General features: G+C 48.3%; 1 long non-coding RNA gene across 2 annotated transcripts in view; it reads left to right on the plus strand.

The window, feature by feature from the left end:
* Positions 1-17,314, plus strand: part of LOC118529696 (uncharacterized) — a 406,664-nt gene extending 389,350 nt beyond the window's left edge. The window contains exons 6-8 of one of the 2 annotated variants that reach the window (XR_013443636.1): positions 5,485-5,584; positions 7,253-7,453; positions 15,864-17,314. This is a non-coding gene — a long non-coding RNA (uncharacterized LOC118529696). The remainder of the gene's footprint in view (positions 1-5,484; positions 5,585-7,252; positions 7,454-15,863) is intronic. The other variant, XR_013443637.1, reaches the window with a different exon arrangement.
* Positions 17,315-18,332: the final 1,018 nt, after the last annotated feature.

Here is an 18,332-nt window from a genome sequence, read left to right on the forward strand (position 1 = left end):
GAAAAAACCAAGGCTGATGAGGACCGCTCAGGGCAGGCCAGTCTATGCAGGATCCTGAGCAGCCTCATGATTTGGTGCTACTTGAATTGAATATTCTTTGTTTGATATTTATTTAGTGGGTATGGGGGGGGGGGAAGGATTTAATACTCTCTGTATACAGAAGTAAATTTGCTTATTTTACCACCAATTGCCTACAATAAAATGTTCAAAAAAGTCTGCCATTTACAAGAATTTTTGTTTTCTTCCCCATTTTAAATTGTGATTTGTTTTCAAATCAGACAATTTTAAGCAGAAGGACATACTGGCGAGTTTTGAATGCAGGCAATAATATAATTCCCTCACTGCCAATAAATAGCACCCTACCAATCGCATGTGATTTCAGAATGATTTCAGACCACACCGTCCCCTGGGTGGTCTCAGAGTAGTGTGATATTCTTGTTACTATATATTTTTCATATATGATTTATAATTTGAAAAAAAATTTGCCAGTGTTATTGAAATCCAATTTCTTAGGTTTATTCTAGTTTTATTCCTCAGGTTATAAGTAGGATCTTTTCTTCTATATTTTACAATTGATCACTGTTCCCATATTTTGGGCTATTTTTTTTAGTACTGATTTAGTCTAAATTTTGTTTATAGCTGCCTTTTTGAATTTTCTTATCCATTTTTGTATTTTTTTCCTATTAGTTTCTTATTTTTCCCCCTTAAATATCTGATCATATCATCTACACATACTGTGACCCTTCTGGCAAGTTTGGAACTCGTTAGCCCCTTGTCTTCTCTGGTTGTGCTGGCCTGTGTCTCTAGACACACCTCTTGAAAGGTGCTAGTGAATTTGGAAGTCCTTGGTTTGTTGCTAATTTTAATGGGAATGTTTTTCGTGTCTTTCCATTAACCATGACTGCAGCTTTTAGAAGAGGATATGTATTTTTGGTTTCATGGAACTTTCTCTTACGGCCTGCCTTCACGCCTTTGTACATATTTCCCCTCCTTTACTTGGGAAAACTGTACTTAACCTTCATGGCCCCTTTCAGATTCAATCTTCAGCATGAAGTCTTCCTTACGACTCAGGCTATTAGTCTTCTGCTCTTCTGCTGTCCCCACAACACCCAGCTCATCATTATATGTAGTACAGAATACATTGTTTCATAACCATCTGTCTTTCCTTAGGCTGTGAGCCCCCTTAGATCAGGTGTCTTGTTCAGAGCTTGCTAAGGAGTGGACCAGCCAAGCTACTTCTGGGAGCACTGATCTAGTAAAGGACCTATCCGTGGACTGAGTCTCAGTGTATAATCTCTCTTGGCCCCATGACTTTAAGTACTGTCAGTAGGGAGTGGTCCCCAATTGATATCTCTTGCCCTGACCTGTCCATTGAGCAAGTTCATTCAACTGCCAACTTGATTTATGCCAATTCAAGCCACACCACCACATGTATCATGTCTGAAACAGAATTCTTGATTCCCTGTGCCACCGAATCTGTTGCTGACGACCCTCCCACACCACCTGTCCCCGTCTCAGCCAGTGGTACTAGAGTTACCTGGACTCCTTTCTCTCTCACATCTTACACCAGACCATCAGCAAGGCGGGTAGGAACCACTACCAAGACGGAGTGTGAAAGGTTTAGAATAATGTGAAAAGGAATTTACCATTTTTACAGATACACGAAGCATAAATGCCTGTGTTTTGTTTTGTATGTAAGAGACCAGTAACAGTGGTTGCCTTTAGGGAGGGAAATGGGATGGCTGGGATACAGAAATGGGAGGGAGACTAGCTTTCCACCCTTCCGGCTCTGAGTTTTGAACCATGTGCCTGCCTTACCTCTTAAAAACCAATTAAGGAGCAGAAGGATGAAGACAGTAGTCGTTTTACCTTGTGTTTGAGACTAGAGTGTGTGGGAGTGGGGTGGTTCGCAGAGATGAAACTGAATAACGAAACCGATCTTGCGGAATTATGAACATCAGAGAGAATATTCTTAACACTTAGCAGAGTGCCTGGCCTGTTTTAAGTGTCCAATAAATGTGAGCTATTATTACCCACAGATTACATAACAGAATCACACATCATTTAGTGAGGTGGGAGGTTTGATTTTGCAGGTTTAACTAGGGTAGAGTGAATTCTCCGGTTACTCTTTTCACGTTGCACATCCAGATGGCGGGGTCTGGTGAGGGCCAGCTGGGAGTCCCGAGGGCCCCGACTATGAGGGGTGAGCCCGAGCTTGGCCTGGAGCCGTAGTTCCCCGCCCAGCCTCGGCCCCGAGGGCATCGGGCCCAGAACACACCTCTCCCCTGGGGCAAGCAGAGCCTGTAGGAAACCCCTGCCCGGCTTGAACCTTGCCCGGACTTAAAGGAGTGTGTGCTCTCGCCCCCTTGGACACAGCCGATTGGATAAGGCCTGAACACTTGACCCAAGCTGAGCCAATCAGATTTTCTTCTTTGTGAGCGTCCCACTTGAACCAAAGGCGAATCGGGTCATCGTCTCTCTCTGGCTGGTGGTGTGTCGGGTCGGGGTGGGAGCTGTGGGCTAGAGCAGCAGAAGAACCCAGTGCTCTGTAAGATGGAGGGCGCCCAGTTGCCGGTTCCAGTCCCTTCTAGAGGCACAGGTGCATGAGTGCTTTTGTGACTTGTCACGTGTCTCTGGGTTCTTCAGATTTATGTGTCTTCCCCCCCCCCCCCCGCCCCACCCACCTTTTTCTTGAGGCCAAGTTAACTTGGTTTCTGTTTTTTTCTGTTGTTGGGGGAGGGGATGTAACCAAACCATGAAAACCCATACAGACATTGACAGTGATAAACCCCAACCTCCCTTTGACGGTAACAGAGTCACACGGGCCGAGCCCAACCCGCAGCTGTGCCCTTGGAGACCAGCTCGGACACGTCTCCCGGAAGGCGAGCCCTGTGCAGGGAAAGGCAGTCTGTCTGGGGTACTTCGGGCTGCTGAAGGTGGGTGTGGAGAGCTGGACCTAAGGGGCTTCCCCAGGGGACCGGCCCTGGCTGGGGTGTTGGTCTCCTAGAGCAGCCCTAACCAAGTACCAAGAAGTGGGGGTCTGGGGCGGGGTTTAGTGGGTCACAGTTCTGGAGGCTAGAAGTCTGAATCCTGTCAGCAGAGCCACGTCCTTCTTGAGACCTGTCAGCTTCTGGGGGCGCCTGTCCATCCCAGGCATTCTGTGACTTAGAGTTGCTTTACTCGCCGCTGCCACCAGAGTGTGTGTCTGTCTGTCTGTCTTCGCCTGACATTCTCCTACGCGTGGGTCTGTGGCCCAATTTCCTTTTTATAACAACACCAGTCAGTGGATTAGGGCCCCCCCTTAATGACCTTCATTCTACCTGTAAAGATCCTACTTCCAAATAAGGTCACATGCATAGGTGGGGGGAGGTTAGAACTTCAACATATCTTTTGGGGAGCACAGCTGAGCCCACAGCAGCTGTCCACGGAAGAGCAGTGCTGCTACTCACTGCGTGGGTTACTGTCTAGGCAGGAAAACCCAAACCACTAGGTGTTTAAAGCAGAGGGGATGGGGCGCCCGGGGGGCTCAGTCATTAAGCGTCTGCCTTCAGCTCAGGTCATGGTCCCAGGGTCCTGGGATCGAGCCCCACATCGGGCTCCCTGCTCAGCGGGAAGCCTGCTTCTCCCTCTCCCACTCCCCCTGCTTGTGCGCTCTCTCTCTCTCTCTCTCTCAAATAAATCTTAAAACACACACACAAAGAGGAGATAGAAGATGCTGAGAAGACAAACAAGAAAACGTGACCGCCCTAGAGATTAGCAAAAGCAGAGGGCTCCTACCACGTCTAAGGCGGGGGCAGGGGGTGAGGGTCTGTGTTAGGGGCGCCTGGGCGCTGGGTCCCTCCCTGAGTGGAAGCTAGGACATGGCAGCTCTGTCCTGAGGGAGCTGGCGCCAGAGAGAAGAGAGAAAGGGAAGAAACAGCTGGCCTTCCTCCTCCTGCCACCTCTGATCTCCCACCCAGGCCCCCGCCGGCTGGGGAGCCAGCAGACGCCGGAGCCCACGGGGATGGCCCTTGCCGCCCAGAGCTAGCGAGCGAGCAGGAAGGGAAGGAGTGGAGCGGAGGGCGAGCAGAGCCTGCCCTGCTAACCAGAGCCTCACAAGAGCCTGTGAGAACTGGAGCCTAAGCAGTCGGCTCCGGGTCGCCAGCTCCGAGCCCCATCACCTCTTGGGTTTGCGCATGGGTTTGTTGCCGGGGCCCCAGTTGCTTTTCTTCCACTGTTCCCAGCTCCGCACGGATTCGCTCTCCTCTGTACTGCCCCTGCGTAGACAGTCCTCTCGGTCAGGCAACCAGTGGAGGGGGAGACCTTCGGGGAGGAAAAGGGCAGACCGCCACCCATTGGGTCACCATCACCATCTCCACACTGTCCTCCTGCACTTCGGGCTTTTTCTCTGGTCTGAGACCAGGCCTGCTCCACTCGCTCTCGTTCTGGACCAGACCTGAAAACATCTGAACAACGCTTCCCCTGGCTAACTCCTTTTTGAGCCTTGACATCTCAACCCTATCATGACTCCTCAAGGAGGCCCTCTTTCCCTCAAAGCAGCCTGGTGTGTCCCCTTGGCTGGGATCGTTCCTCTTGCAGAATCTTCACGCATTTTCTAATTCGGGGCCTGGTGGTGTAGCCTAGTGAGCCGTGTTCATGTATGGGTGGTGTTCCTCTGTTTTTCCATGTCTTTATTTCTGCCGGGTTCCAGGCTTTATACTCCTTTGCTGTGGGGATTTTTCCAGAGGGGAAGTAGAAGCTGAATGAAGGGCCTGCTCTTCTATAAAACACTAACCTCTATGCCGGAGATGAAGGGGGAGAGCCGTGCCTCCCATGACAGGAAGAGCGAGAGAAGCAGCTCTTGGAGAATGGCAGAGTGGACGACGGGGGGCAGTGGCTGAGCTTAGAGAAACCAGACTTAAATGTAGCCAAGTGGGGTACAGTGGTTCCCTCGAGCCCATTTTCTAAGAATTTGGCCTTTCTAACCATTTTAAGCCCTATATTGGCATGGCTTCTGCCAAGAATAAGACCAAAAGATGTTAGGGGCGAGTCTGACATACATCGGGGACAGGACAACGATGCCCCCTCCCCTACCACCCACGGGTGGCCAGGGCCCTCGCCTTAGGTGCTGCCCCGCATGGGGAGGGGTGGTCTGTCTGTGTCTGAGACTGAAGGCGGCCGTGTGGCCGTGCCCGGGGTGCTGTGACTAGACCGCAGAGCGATGGCTGAGTGGTGTACCTGGGAAGCCAGGCCCACTCATGGCCTTCCCCGCTCTGCCTGCCGTCCTGAGCCTCCTCGTCCATCGGAGGCCCGAGAGCCCATAGGGATGCCTGCAGCAGCTCCCAGGCTCTTGGGACCAGAGGCCCTGCGTTCTCAGGATCCTCCTAAAAGCCCTGGGCTTTCAGGGCAAACCTACGAGCTGGAATTTCCTGCTGCTCTGGCAGGATGAGAGCTTAGTCAGCTTTGAGTTCAAGAAAATAAACAGAAATGTGTGTTTTTGCACAGGAATCATGGACTGAGGCTCATGGCCACTCGGTTGCATGTCTGACTTCCCCAGGCCCCTGGTAGCCAAGACTGTCTGCCTCCCCTCCCAGGCCAACACCTAGTAAGTGCTCCATCAATATTTGCTGGATCTAGTCAAATCTTGGGAGGGCCCCCCTCTACTTCCTGCAGCCGTGGCCTGTGGGCATCAGCCCCAGGAGGCGTCAGTCCCGACTGTCCTCTAAACCCCGCTGACACGGGAGGGGATGACACGGGCGGTTTCTGTCCAGGCAGGCATCCCCTCCGTGGTGAGGAACACCTCCTAAAGTTGCCTCGCATCCCAGGGCTCCCTGGCCGATCCTTGGAATTTTCAAGTGCCCCAAGCTATTGTGAGTGCATTCTATGTTTATATTCCAAGCGGCTTGAATCTGTGCCTTGCAAAAAAACGCAAGTTGGAAAGTTAATTCATTCCTTTATGTCAAAGTAATTGCAATTTCACCCTAATCCTCTCTTGTCAAAGACAGTGCTACCATGCAGGGAGTTATCTTTTACAAGAGACACTTCAAGGTGATTTAATAACAACACTTGCAATGAGTCACATTTTCCCTGTAGTCACCCACTCTTCGGCCTGGGAGAATAGGGTTTCAAGTACAGAAGAGAGAAGGCATTTGGCTAGGCTCGTAGCCCACTTACATACTCTCAGCCAAATGCACACCTTCGAGAAAAGAGAAAACTCTAATGAGCACCTGTGGTAAGTAAGGTGCCGAAGGCATCTTTCCGAGCAGTGCCATTTTTATTGGTTTGCTTTAGGGCAACCTGTGTTCATCCCGTCTCTGAAGCTTCTTAGGACACTCAGGAATTTGACAACTGTGGATAAAGAGGAAATTTCCTATTGAAATCAATTAATGATGCCGCAAATACATACTGAGCCCCTACCACTGAGTCTGAGCCCAGCGCTGATACTAGGCTTTGCCAGTGGCCCTCACCCAGCTGAGCATTTCCTGGAGTAGCTCATACTCCCGCGCATGCTCACTGTCTCTGTCCCTTCCCCGCCGCCCCCCGACCCCCCGCATGCTTTCTCTGAGTTGGAAAACTAGAAATTTATGTCACAGATACTCCTTTTATTTTTTTGAATCCTATCTGTACAGTAAAAGGAATCGGAGTGGGTTTTTCTGATCTAACCAAACCTCACTGCACAGCGGGAGAACGTTTGCTCCTGCTTCACACTTTCTCATTCTTGTCACACACTAGATCAGGCCAAGAGGCAAAGAGCACTGGCTGGATGGTGGCTAAGCTTCAGGAGATTTGGGTAGGAAAGGCCAGCAGGTGGCCCAGTCTTGAAGACTGTTCCACTCCAGAGGGGTGAAGTCTTCTCCCACCGCCACACCTCGAGACTCGCCATAAACGTTAGCCTCACCCTGAGAGGAAATCAGGCTAGAGAGCAATCTCAGTGGGTACTGTTTTTGAAAAGCTTACCATAATGTCTCCCTGAAAAAAAAAAATACATACACAAATTACATTTTTAAACCAACACTAGCCAATTAAGACGCGAGGACAACTTTGCCAAGTGCCAATTACTCCCTCTTCCAGGTGGAATTTTCTGGGCATGCCAGCCCTGGTATGTCTTGCCACAGGCAGATTCCCTACCCCTACCCAAGAAACCCATGCTGGCTACTCCTCATGGATTTCTTAGTGTGTTTCTTTTAACTAGATTTCTAAAACAAGGAACAATGTAATTGGCGTGTAATGACAGGTTAACAGGATTGTCTTAGCAGAACCTGCATATTTTCAGTTCAGACTTTCACCAGCCAAGATGTTCTCTGTACAGAAGAAAACCGACCCGTCAGAGCCATGAGAAGACACGCCGACCCGCGGGAGAGTTGTGACCCAGACTGAAAGAGTCAAGTTTGCATCTTGATTAGAACAAAAAAAAAAAACAAAACTGCTGTTCTTATCCATGTGTGATGTCATATTCTGAATACGGTCATTTCAGGTATAAAATTACTTGGAGTTTGGCCACCTTGAGCCCTCTGTGAAATGAAACGGGAGAGAAGTGAATTTAAATCATTGGAGGCTTGAGCCGTCGGGGCTAAACTTTCAAAAGTTAGAAAAACAAAAAGCAAGAGCGGCTGCCTCTGTGCTGACAATCATTCCCCCTCCCGTCCCCCCCAACCCCCCCCCCTCCGCCTTTGGCTTGCCTTGGTTGGACCGAATCCTCTGTCATAACAGAGAATCTAAACTACCAGCAAAGCACCCTTATGCCCGGGAGCCATTCCAGGGAAAACAGAGCAGAACATTTGAACCTGGGATACTTACCCAAGTCCCCCGTGGCTCTGAGTCTCAGGGGCTCTCTGCATGAGGTCCTTGCAATCACCAGCCACAGTCCTGGGGGGGGGGGAGTAATCTCCATTCTTGCCTTCCAGGAGTGGGGGTCACTCCCTCCCTGTGACCTTTGTATGAGCTAATGATCCCACCTGAAGTGCACAGACACGCCTCCTGGGATCTCCAGACAGAGACAAAAGCTTAAGCTGAAGGAAGCTTGTGGGTTTTGTTAAGGCCCGATTGAACCTCTAGGAGTGGCGCCCAGGCGTGGGTGCAGCCGGGGCTGAGAACCACTGGTTTAGCTTAAAACAGTTGCCTTGGCTGCCCCAAATAGATGAGTGATCAAGGCACCCCGTCTTCCAGATGAATGATGCAAATAAGTGCTCTGACAAGGTGCTTTTGGCGTCCCTCGGGGGTGGTGGCAAGACAGCTGGAGAATGATGGCCCCGGGGTGGGGACAGAGACCGCCAGGTGCTAGACACAGCGTCCCAAAGCAGATGCCGGCGCCCCAGATGCACACGAATGGGGGAGCCAGAGTCAGGTCTTTGCCATCAGATAGAAGTGTAGGACCCAAAAAGGAAGCCCAGAGAAGGAAAAAGGAGGACCCAGAGCTGGGCTTTCAGAAGGCAGGGGCAGCAGTGGTTTGTATGCCAGAAGGAAGCTGGATTCCACGCTGCACGTCCCGTGGGAACACCACCGTGACAGACCTTCATCCCTGGGCGTCCCTGCCCTCAGCTCTTTGGCTGGTTACAGTCTTCAGTAGCTTAGTTTGGTCCTGTGTAGGAGAGGCAACTTGGTGGTGGTGGGGTCGGGGGGGGGGGGCGGGTAGCAGCCTTGAGTTCAGATCAACAAACATTGGTATCTGTTGACTGGACATCAGTTCCTGGGATTTCAAAGCACTGGGCATTGAAGCAATACAGGGATAATGGAAGAGAAATCTAAACCACTCTGGGAAATCCAGGATGGTCGCTGAATTAGTTGGGGTTCTCCAGAGAAACAGGACCAAAGGATATAGATCGACATCTAAGAGGAGTTTTATTATGAGCTTTGGGTAATGTGACTATGGAGGCTGAGCTCTGTCACGATATGCAGTCTATGAGCTAGAGAACCAGGAAAGCTGGTGGGTATAACTCAGCCTGAGTCCAAGGTGTGAAACCCAGGAGCTCCAGTGTCCAATATCTGAAGGCAGGAGAAGTTGGAAATGAAACTTTGGCCTTGTTCTGACTTTTTATTCTCTTTGGGCGCTCACAGAGTTGGATGATGCCCACCCACATTGGTCTAAGGGAGGATAGCATCTTAATCAGCAGACGGGGTAAAGCTAATTTCTTCTGGAAACCCCCTCACTGACAGTTCTCTGGGTTCCCTTAACCCCGGGTCAGGCTGACACATAAGATCAGCCATCACAGTCACCGGGCTTCCATACCTCAGAGAGGCATCTTGGGTAACCAAAGCTTTGGGCACTGAAGCTTTTGCTCCTGCTTGTGCTCCTCATTCATGACCTTTCCCTGGAGCTAGTTCTGTCACCTGTTGAAGACTGACCTGGCTTAGGTTTGCTCGTGCATGAGAAAGGATAATTGGCTTCCACTGGACGAATATTTGGGCTTCCCCTCCAAATTTTCTTTCCACTCCTTTCACGTGTCTTTCTGAGAGAACAACTTTGGATTTTCAAAACAGAAACAAAAGCTTCACACCTTTGCACCACAGAGGTGGGATCACATCCTGTGCTCTTGAGCTTTCCATTTGGACTCTTGACCCCAGCAACCTGGAGGCTTCAGTCCAAACGCCCTACTGCCTAAGGATGGCCTGGGCTGTTTGTGGACCTCGCTCTAGCAAATTTAGAGTAACCCAATCCCATTTTTCCTGCGCTGAGCAACATTTACAGCTATCACCTTAATTAATCGTGTTGAATCTTGGCTACTGGGTTCTCTCCATGTCCAAGTTTAGCAGCCCCCATGAGCTGCTTAGTCCTAGTTGCTTATAAGAATCTCTTGAGAAGCTTGAAGAAGTGCTGGTACCGGGCACCCCACCACTCAAGATTCTGATTTAATTATGCTGGAGTGGGTGATGGTGGTGGTATTTTTTTGTTTGTTTGTTTTAATGTTTGCTAGACTTCTTACTATTTCAGCCAATCACTGCTTATTATTTTTAGTGAGTGAGTGCTTATAACCAATCTCCCAGCCCGATTAACAGCAGCTCCTACATTTCCTCCTTGATACTAATTAACAATTAGTCATCTCCAATTCCCTACATGGATGTCTGAAGATTGGGGAACTACTTTGACAAATGCAAGTCTGACTTTTTAAATTTTTATTTATTTTTAGAGGGGGGGTGGGGATGGGCAAAGGAGAGGGAGAGAGAGAATCTTAAGCAGGTTCCAAGCCCAGAGTGGGGCTTGATCTCACAACCCTGAGATTGTAACCTGAGCCAAAATCAAGAGTAGGATGCTTTAACCAGCTGAGCCACCCAGGAGCCCAGGAAGTCTGACATTTATAATGAGACTAAGATACACCAGCTGTTCTTCCTGAATCTGTTCTGAGAGGGTCCTAAGAATTTCCCACAACACTGAAGGTTAGTGGCTGAGAGCTTACTGACTTCAAAAGGAGAGGGTATGTGTGACGACGGGGTACAGTTGTCCTTGCCATCTTCCAAGTACTACCTGCTATCCTCATATTTATTGACCCTAAAAGTATTAACTCATAGAAGCAATGTGTGCAGCCTTGGTCATCAACGTCTTTGCAACTTCAGAAAAATCTACTCCCAAATTTTGCCACATTTTCATTCTAACAAATAAACTGTTGAGTGTTTGGTCTGCTTGGATCTTTTTATCTCAAGGAATATTAAAAAATGCTTATGTCGTGGGTCAGGAGAAGAAATGGTGAGGATTGGATTCATTCCAGACTCACTTCCAGTTTCTTAGTGAACTTTGGATCTATGCTGTCTCCTGATACTTGTAATTTAATCCTGATAATAAAAGGGGGAAGGGGGATGTCGCCACCATGCAGGAATATCTCAAGACTCTTTCATCCCAGAGTAAAAACACCAGGTCCTAATTCTAAGATACTTCCCAGACTGAGGTGTGCCTCTGAGGTCTTCAGTACATTTTGTTTTGATCTTTGCCAACTTCATGATCTGATTTTTACTGGCTGGGTCTGTTTCCTGTCTCCCTCCCATGAGGTCCTTTGGGGCTGAGGCTGCATCTTCTAAATATATCCGATCGGACACAGAGTAGGTGCTCAAATGTGTGGCAATAAATGAGTGAACAAATGAAGAATCCATTCGCCCACAGCTAGCTGGGAGTAGTCTGGTTGGAGGACGAGAGGGAAAGGTCAGGGCTGTGGGTACCCCGTGCAGGGGCAGGCTCCTGAGATTTATTGCTCGGGCTTCTGCCTCCATCTGTCCACCGTTGTGCTGCCGGTCAATATTGGTAGTTGTTGAATAACATTCATTTGTACATTATTTGGTAGGGGCAATCAGTCAAAGTCTCCATGATCGTGGCCCGGCTTTTTCAACTTGCCTCTTATCTGTAAACACATTTCCTGAGCTGCTCTATCTTTTCATCTTGTCTAGGTGATCTATAGCAATATCCCAGAACCTGCCTATTTTCTCTTTAATCCCCTGATGGATTATAAATAGCCTGCGCTGAACCTTCCCAAAGCTTTGAAGGCAAATTCCTGCTTTCTGAATTCCTATCAGTCTCTTGCTCCACACTCAGACCCCTTCAGGAGGCACCCTCCTTCCCCAGGGCAGACAAAGCCTTCTACACGTCTCTGCCCTCGTGCTAAAGTAACACTATGGCCAAGGACCAGGGCGTGGACTGACAGCTGCGAATACACACATCGCTCACTGCTTCAAACACCTAACAGAGGTGATTAATGAAGAGAAATCTAGCATAAAAGAATGGCAGGGGAGAATGCAAGCAAAAGAGAACAATAAGTGATGGGAAATGGAAGGGGCAAGAAGGGGTAAATGAACAGTGGGGTGGTGGAGAGAGCCAGACGTACGCTCTGTCTCTTTAAGACGCTGCACACTTGCTAACCCACCTAAGTGTGTCCAACCACCTCTGTAGTAAACGCTGTCCTAAGAGACAAAAATGGCCTGGGAAGAACGCAGCGCTCTGATACCTTCCGATCCTTTTTATTCTACACACAGAGAAAAAAGAACCCCATTGCCTGACTTCCTACATTTCAGAGAAATTCTTCATCAAGGCACATAGTGGATCCTGGGACCCACCGTTTTCAAGGGCTCCCTTTAATGAACACTTCGGGATGTTCACTTAGGACAGGAGTGAGCTGCCAAGACTCACTCCATCCTCCGCTTTTAAAATTCACTCACACTGCAGACCAGAATCCTCTCCTCCCCTGCTCCCCCTGGCTGCCTCCCAAGCCAGAGGTTGAGCAGCCAGGTTGCCCTGCCCTGAGCTCACTTCTTCCTGCGTATTCGTTTTCAGTTTCCAGTTAGTGCCTAATCCATTAAAAAGCACTTATTCTAGCAAACCTCTTGAGCAAGCGCTAATCTGCTGTTTCTCAGCATAAAATCTGTGGGGCTTAGCGGATGGGGTGGTACTTCTTAATGAATGCAATCTCTACAAAGCCATCGGCAGGAATGCACACAGGACCACCTCAGCTTTCTGGGGGCATGTTCCGAGCAGCTCCCAAGGCATCCTTAAATGGTTACCGTTTTCAGCCACCGACCTCTAAGCAGCCAAGGCTTCTCCGCCATGAATGCCCCTTCCTGCACCTATGAGGGAATAACCCCCACTGGTATGGAATGAACACCCTTTAGAAGAACAGTTCAGTTTCTTAAGATCCAGGGCCATTCATCTGGAAGACCCCGAACTTTGTGAATATGTTTCCAAAGACCTGATGCTTTACGATCCTAGGCCCCTCATCCCTGGAACAAACATTTATGTGTTTCGTGTGGGTTTTCTTGGATTATCTCATTGAATCCACCCCAAACTCCAGAATGATTTTTAAAATAGCAGTCAGGTGATGACACTCATCTGTACGGAACTCTCCAGTGGCTTCCTGTTTCACTCAGAGGAAAAGCCAAGTCCGCGCTCCACGCCATAGTCAGGGCCCTGTGGTCTGACCGCGTTGCCCACCTAGCTACCATTCTGTGTCTCCAATCTCCCCGTGCTGGTCTCCACCGTGCTCCTCCGTCTCCTGGTCGCATCACTTGTCCTTCTGACTGTCCCTGGTCTCTGTTCAAATGTTGCTGCCTCCATGGGACCTTCCTTGGCCATCAGATATCCATAGTAGCCCACCTCCACCCTATCTTCTAGACCCTGTTTACATGTTCTCTATTCCCGCCCCCCCCACAGCCTGTTACCTATTTATTTACTGTCTCCCCCCACTAGAATGTAGCTGCACAAGGTTGGGATTTTGTTTTGTTCACTTCTGAATCGCCGCAGTCTAGAACAGTGTTCTCAATAAAACATTCTTGAGTAAATAGATGAAGTGCAGTATTCTTGTTACCTCCATTTTACAGTTGAAAAAGGAGTTTAGGGTAGCTAATGAACTTCTCTAAGGTCATGAAGCTATGCCAACAGTACTAAGGGCGCACTGACCCCCCTTTCCACGTTCAAATGCCTTCGAGGGAAATATTTTTTCTAGGTTCATTCATTTGGAGGTGGTTTTGACCAAAAGAGGAAGCAGAGATAGAAGATAATGAACAAGAAACCAGTGAGGGAGCCGGGTTTGGGGCCTGCCGTGTGATCTCATACTTCCTTCAAACTCACTTACCTCTGAGGTTCTTCTCTCCTTCCTCTTTTTTTTTTTTTTTTAATTTTTTCTTATTTATTTAAATGATCTCTACACACCACATGGGGCTTGAACTCACAACCCAGAGATCAAGAGTTGCATGCTCTTCCAACTAAGCCAGCCGGGCGCCCCTTCACTCACTCCTTGCTCTTGACATGGATCAAAGTCAATCATTCCTTACTTCACCAAAGTCAAGTGAAGAGAAGATCACATAAATTTTTTCCAGCAATTCGAGGAACAATTTGTTGTTGTTACTCACAAATATTTTGAAACCATTTACTGGATGGCATTTTCGTAGGAAGGGAAAGCTTATATAAAACGAGACAAGCCAACCTCAATATATGCTAGAGTCTGTAAGCTCCTACAGGGCGGACACACAGTTAGGGAAGACCATGCAGCAAGATAGTGAGGGCATCATCTGGCCACCAGCCAATAAGGAACTGAGGCCCTTGGTCCAACAGCCTGTAAGGCATTGTGAGTCCCCCCACAACCACTAAATGAACTTGAAAGCCCATCACACCCAAGTGGAAGCTTGATACAATCATGGCCTCGCCGGCGTCTTGACTGCCGCCTGGTGACAGACCTGAGCCAGAGGACCCAGCTAGGCCACGCCTAGATTCCACAGAAATTGGGAAAACACTTGGTGTGTTAACTTGCTAAATGTTGGGGTTATTTTGTTACACAGCAAGAGGTAACTAACACAAGTGTGAGATGCGTGTAGCAGAGGTTCACACTACAGGGTCAAGAGAGCACAGAAACTTGGAGTCATAGGCACGTAGGATGTACACTCTGTGGAGGACAGGAGTATGGGACCCTACTTAACAATGCAAAGTTGTTCATGCCGTTCTCACCCACCATAGCTGTCTACCTAGCCAGTGGATAAAGCCCAAGCTTTAGTCTGGCAACAAGGACTGCCATCATCTGGCCTCTGCCTCCTTCTCCAGTTTCATCTCCTGCTTTCCCCCTCCCTGCCCCCTATCTTTGAGTCATGCCAAGCTACATGTACTTGCTCCAAAACTGTTCTTTGTCTATGCCACTCCCCCTTCCCAGAATGCCTTGCTGTACAGGCTTGGTTCCATGCCTCCCTGATACTCTGGAACTCCATGCAAACCCCTATACCTGCCTCTCCAGTGATTCTCTCATCCCCCATATGCCCATCCTGCAACCTTTGATTTTCTTGTCTAGCAGCCCCTCTAGCGCTAAGCTCTCTACTGAGCCTCTTCTTCAACTTGGTACCTCAGAGGCTGTTCACAGGCTGGAAAATCACTGATGAAAGAATAACCATGGGATGGACCTGCCAGGACAACAAACAATTATTTATTGGTTTTACTATATTTGATACCATGCTGTTGAAATAATAATAGGGCAGCTTACAATAAAAAGACCTGTATTCAAGGCCAGGGGCCCACAAAATCAAAAGCCAGATTGGAAGATGAAAAAGCAAAGCCTCCAAACTGTAGGTATATTTGTCACAGTGGAGGATTACATTTCACTCTGCCCTTAGACAAACAAGAAAATTCTAGAACTATTAATTTGCCTATACCTTGCACTTTGCTCATGTTGAGAAATCCATTAAGAGGATGGGTTTCACAAGGTTTGTCACAATTCAGGTTCCCATCCTATGTATCAGTTCTTTTCACCGATATTCCAATCACTTGAAAGAAAGGGGAGGGGATTTTAAAAATCAACATCTAATGTTAATGCCTTTCAAGAAATCTGCCTTCCTGCCCACGTGCTACCACCTGAAATTGACAGGCTGACCCAGAGTTAGATCAACATAGGAATCCCTCAAGCGGTGAAACCAACCACCTTCCTCATAAAGAAATGCTCAGGGAAGAAGGTAGCAATGACATGATGTTAGAGAAAATGTCTTTCTTACAAGGTGTAGCCTATCAGATGGAGATACTTGATGACTCTTTTTAAATATCTTTAAGTCAGTGGCGCCTTAGCACGGATGCCTTCCATTTTGAAGAAAGAGAAAATAGTGATGATTTAGACAGTTCAGCAAAAATTTGTTTCCATATAATAGGCTTATTGTCGTGAGGGATTTTCATGCAAGCTCAGTAATGAGCCTTGGAGAAAAGGCTTTGAATCCTATGAAAGTAGAATGACTTAGGGACACCTGGGTGGCTCAGTCGGTTAAGCGTCTGCCTTCGGCTCAGGTCATGATCCCAGGGGGTCCTGGGATGGAGCCCCATTGAGGTCTGCTTCTCCCTTTGAGCCTCCCCGCTCTTGTGCTCTCTCTCTCAAATAAAATCTTAAAAAAAAAAAGTAGAATGACTTAAAATTCTATTCATGCTCACTATCACTTTTGGTCCACAGAAGAGAATATATCCAAACCTAAGCCGAAATCTCTGCAGGGTTGACTTATGACCTAAAGAAACCCTCAGACCATGGAGACTCCTTGCATGGCAAATGACTCTGAGTTTTTACAAATCAGTTGGGTGTAAGGACATGATCGATGGGTTGATGATTTGACTATGTAATGTGCTGAATACCACCTGTAAAGAGGACTTGGATATCTCTGGACAAAAATTCTTGCACCTGAAAATCCAAACTGTGAGTCACATGGAGGCTAACAAAGCTACTCTACGCCACCGAAGGGAGAAGGTGCAATAATTTCGGGGAAACCGTTTTTGGACCTTGGTTACTAAGGAAAGACATGAGGAAATAATGCATTCATAAACTAAAACAAGAAGATTAAAGTTATCTTCTTATACTAGAATTGCTAACAAATTTGATTATGTAAAAGAAACTTTAAAAGTTTATCCTGGGTGCAGGTTGGCGAGATCAGAACAGACTAAAGCCTTCAGTGGTAACATCTTGTCTCCTTCAGGGAAATTTCGATTGGTGCATTCTTAAGTACTTCTGGGTTATTTTTATCCAGATGGATTTGCATCTGATTTGCCTCTTTCTATGCACAGCTCTTTGGAACACCCTTCCCCCTTTCTTACTGATAACACATGACCTAACAGGGAACTAACATCACTTTCCAGGCAGCCCTCAACCCACAGAGAGTCAAGATAATCACTCAGGAACCAAAGTACTCGGTGCTACTCGGGAATGCCCCGTCCCTCGTACGCCACCAAGCCACCCCAGGATATTGGCCCCAAGAGCAAATCAGCCAGATGTCAGGACTGAGGGTAGGTGTGTGGGCTACACCGCTCAATGTAAGTAAAGGCACAGCTTGAAGTCATTTGCCTCAGGATCCTAAACAGCTATGTAGTGTCTCCTCGTCTGGGGTAAACGCTGGACCTGCAGCATTTTGGGCCCAGGCCCGAGTCTGGGTCAGGAAGCCTGGGCTAGAGATGGGGCCCGGGAATCTGTATTCCTAACAAGTCCCTGGTTAGCATCCTGGACTCCTGGGAAGCAGAATTAGGATATCTGAAAGTGCCAGAAGATTGATACTAACACGGTAGCCCCCAAACCTGGCTGTGTATTAGAATCAGCAGAGGAACTTTAATAATGGGGATTCGTGTCCCCTGCTCTAGGCCTACTGAATCAAAATCGCTAGCAGTGGAACCTGGGACTTAATTTTTTTACGCTCCTACCCTGGCTGCACATCAGAATAGTCTGAGGGGCACTGAAAAATCCCAATATCCTTGGGGCGCCCGGGTGGCAAGGTTAGTTAAGCGTCTGCCTTCGGCTCAGGTCATGATCCTGGGGTCTGGGGATCAAGCCCCGCATCGGGCTCCCTGCTCAGCAGGGAGTCTGCTTCTCCCTCTCCCTCTGCCTGCTGCTCCCCCTGCTTGTGCTCTCTCTCTGACAAATAAATAAAATCTTTTTTAAAAAATCCCAAGATTCAAGGGACGCCTGGGTGGCTCAGTCGGTTAAGTGTCTGCCTTCGGCTCAGGTCATGATCCCAGAGTCCTGGGATCGAGTCCCACATCGGGCTCCTTGCTTGACAGAGAGCCTGCTTCTCCCCCTACCTGCTCTGCCTGCCGCTCCCCCTGCTTGTGCTCTCTCTCTCTGACAAAAAAAAATAAATAAAATCTTTAAAAAAAAAAAAAAATCCCAAGATTCAAGACCTTGTGCAGAAAAATTGAATCAGGGGGCATCTGGGTGGCTCAGTCGGTTAAGCGTCTGCCTTTGGCTCAGGTCATGATCCCAGGGTTGTAGGATTGAGCCCCGCATCAGGCTCCCTACTTGGTGGGGAGCCTGCTTCAAAAAAAACCAAAAAACAAAAAACAAGAAAAATTGAATCAGGGACCTCTGGAAGAGGAGTAGCTGGTCCAAGCCCCCTAGGTAATGCTCATGAAACCAGACCACAGCTCAGCGTCCGGGACCCACGGCATGAGATGGTGTACGGTGGAGCTGAGGTCACTGGGTTTCATCTTTATTCAACAAACCAGAGCAGCAAGGAGCAACTCTATACCGACCCTGTGACAGACACTGCAAGGCGCTCCAGACTGCTCCCCGTGCATTTGCTTGAAGTTGAACTATTTATTCAGGGCTATCCTTTAAAAAGCTTGTGAAACTCAGATCAGATTAAGTTTGCCATCAGCAATGGGAATAAGAAGGCTGAGAGCCCGGAAAGGCTGTTCAGTGTGCCTGCCAGCAAAGGATTTCCATATAGCTTCAAAGAAGTTCTAACCACATGATGACATTGTTGCTCGGGAGTAAGAAGTCTCTATCCCAGCAAAATGGAAAGGAGATCCTGTCGCCACAGCTGCTGCGTTTTCACAAGCTCTTCAAGAGAGTGGCTGGCACATGGTGGGCACTCAAGAAATATCTGTCGGAGGACCGACTGAATTTCCATCACTGCAGCTGAAACCTTAAATAACCTCCTAG

Source organism: Halichoerus grypus, chromosome 14, assembly GCF_964656455.1.
Source record: "Halichoerus grypus chromosome 14, mHalGry1.hap1.1, whole genome shotgun sequence".
Taxonomy (NCBI): domain Eukaryota; kingdom Metazoa; phylum Chordata; class Mammalia; order Carnivora; family Phocidae; genus Halichoerus; species Halichoerus grypus.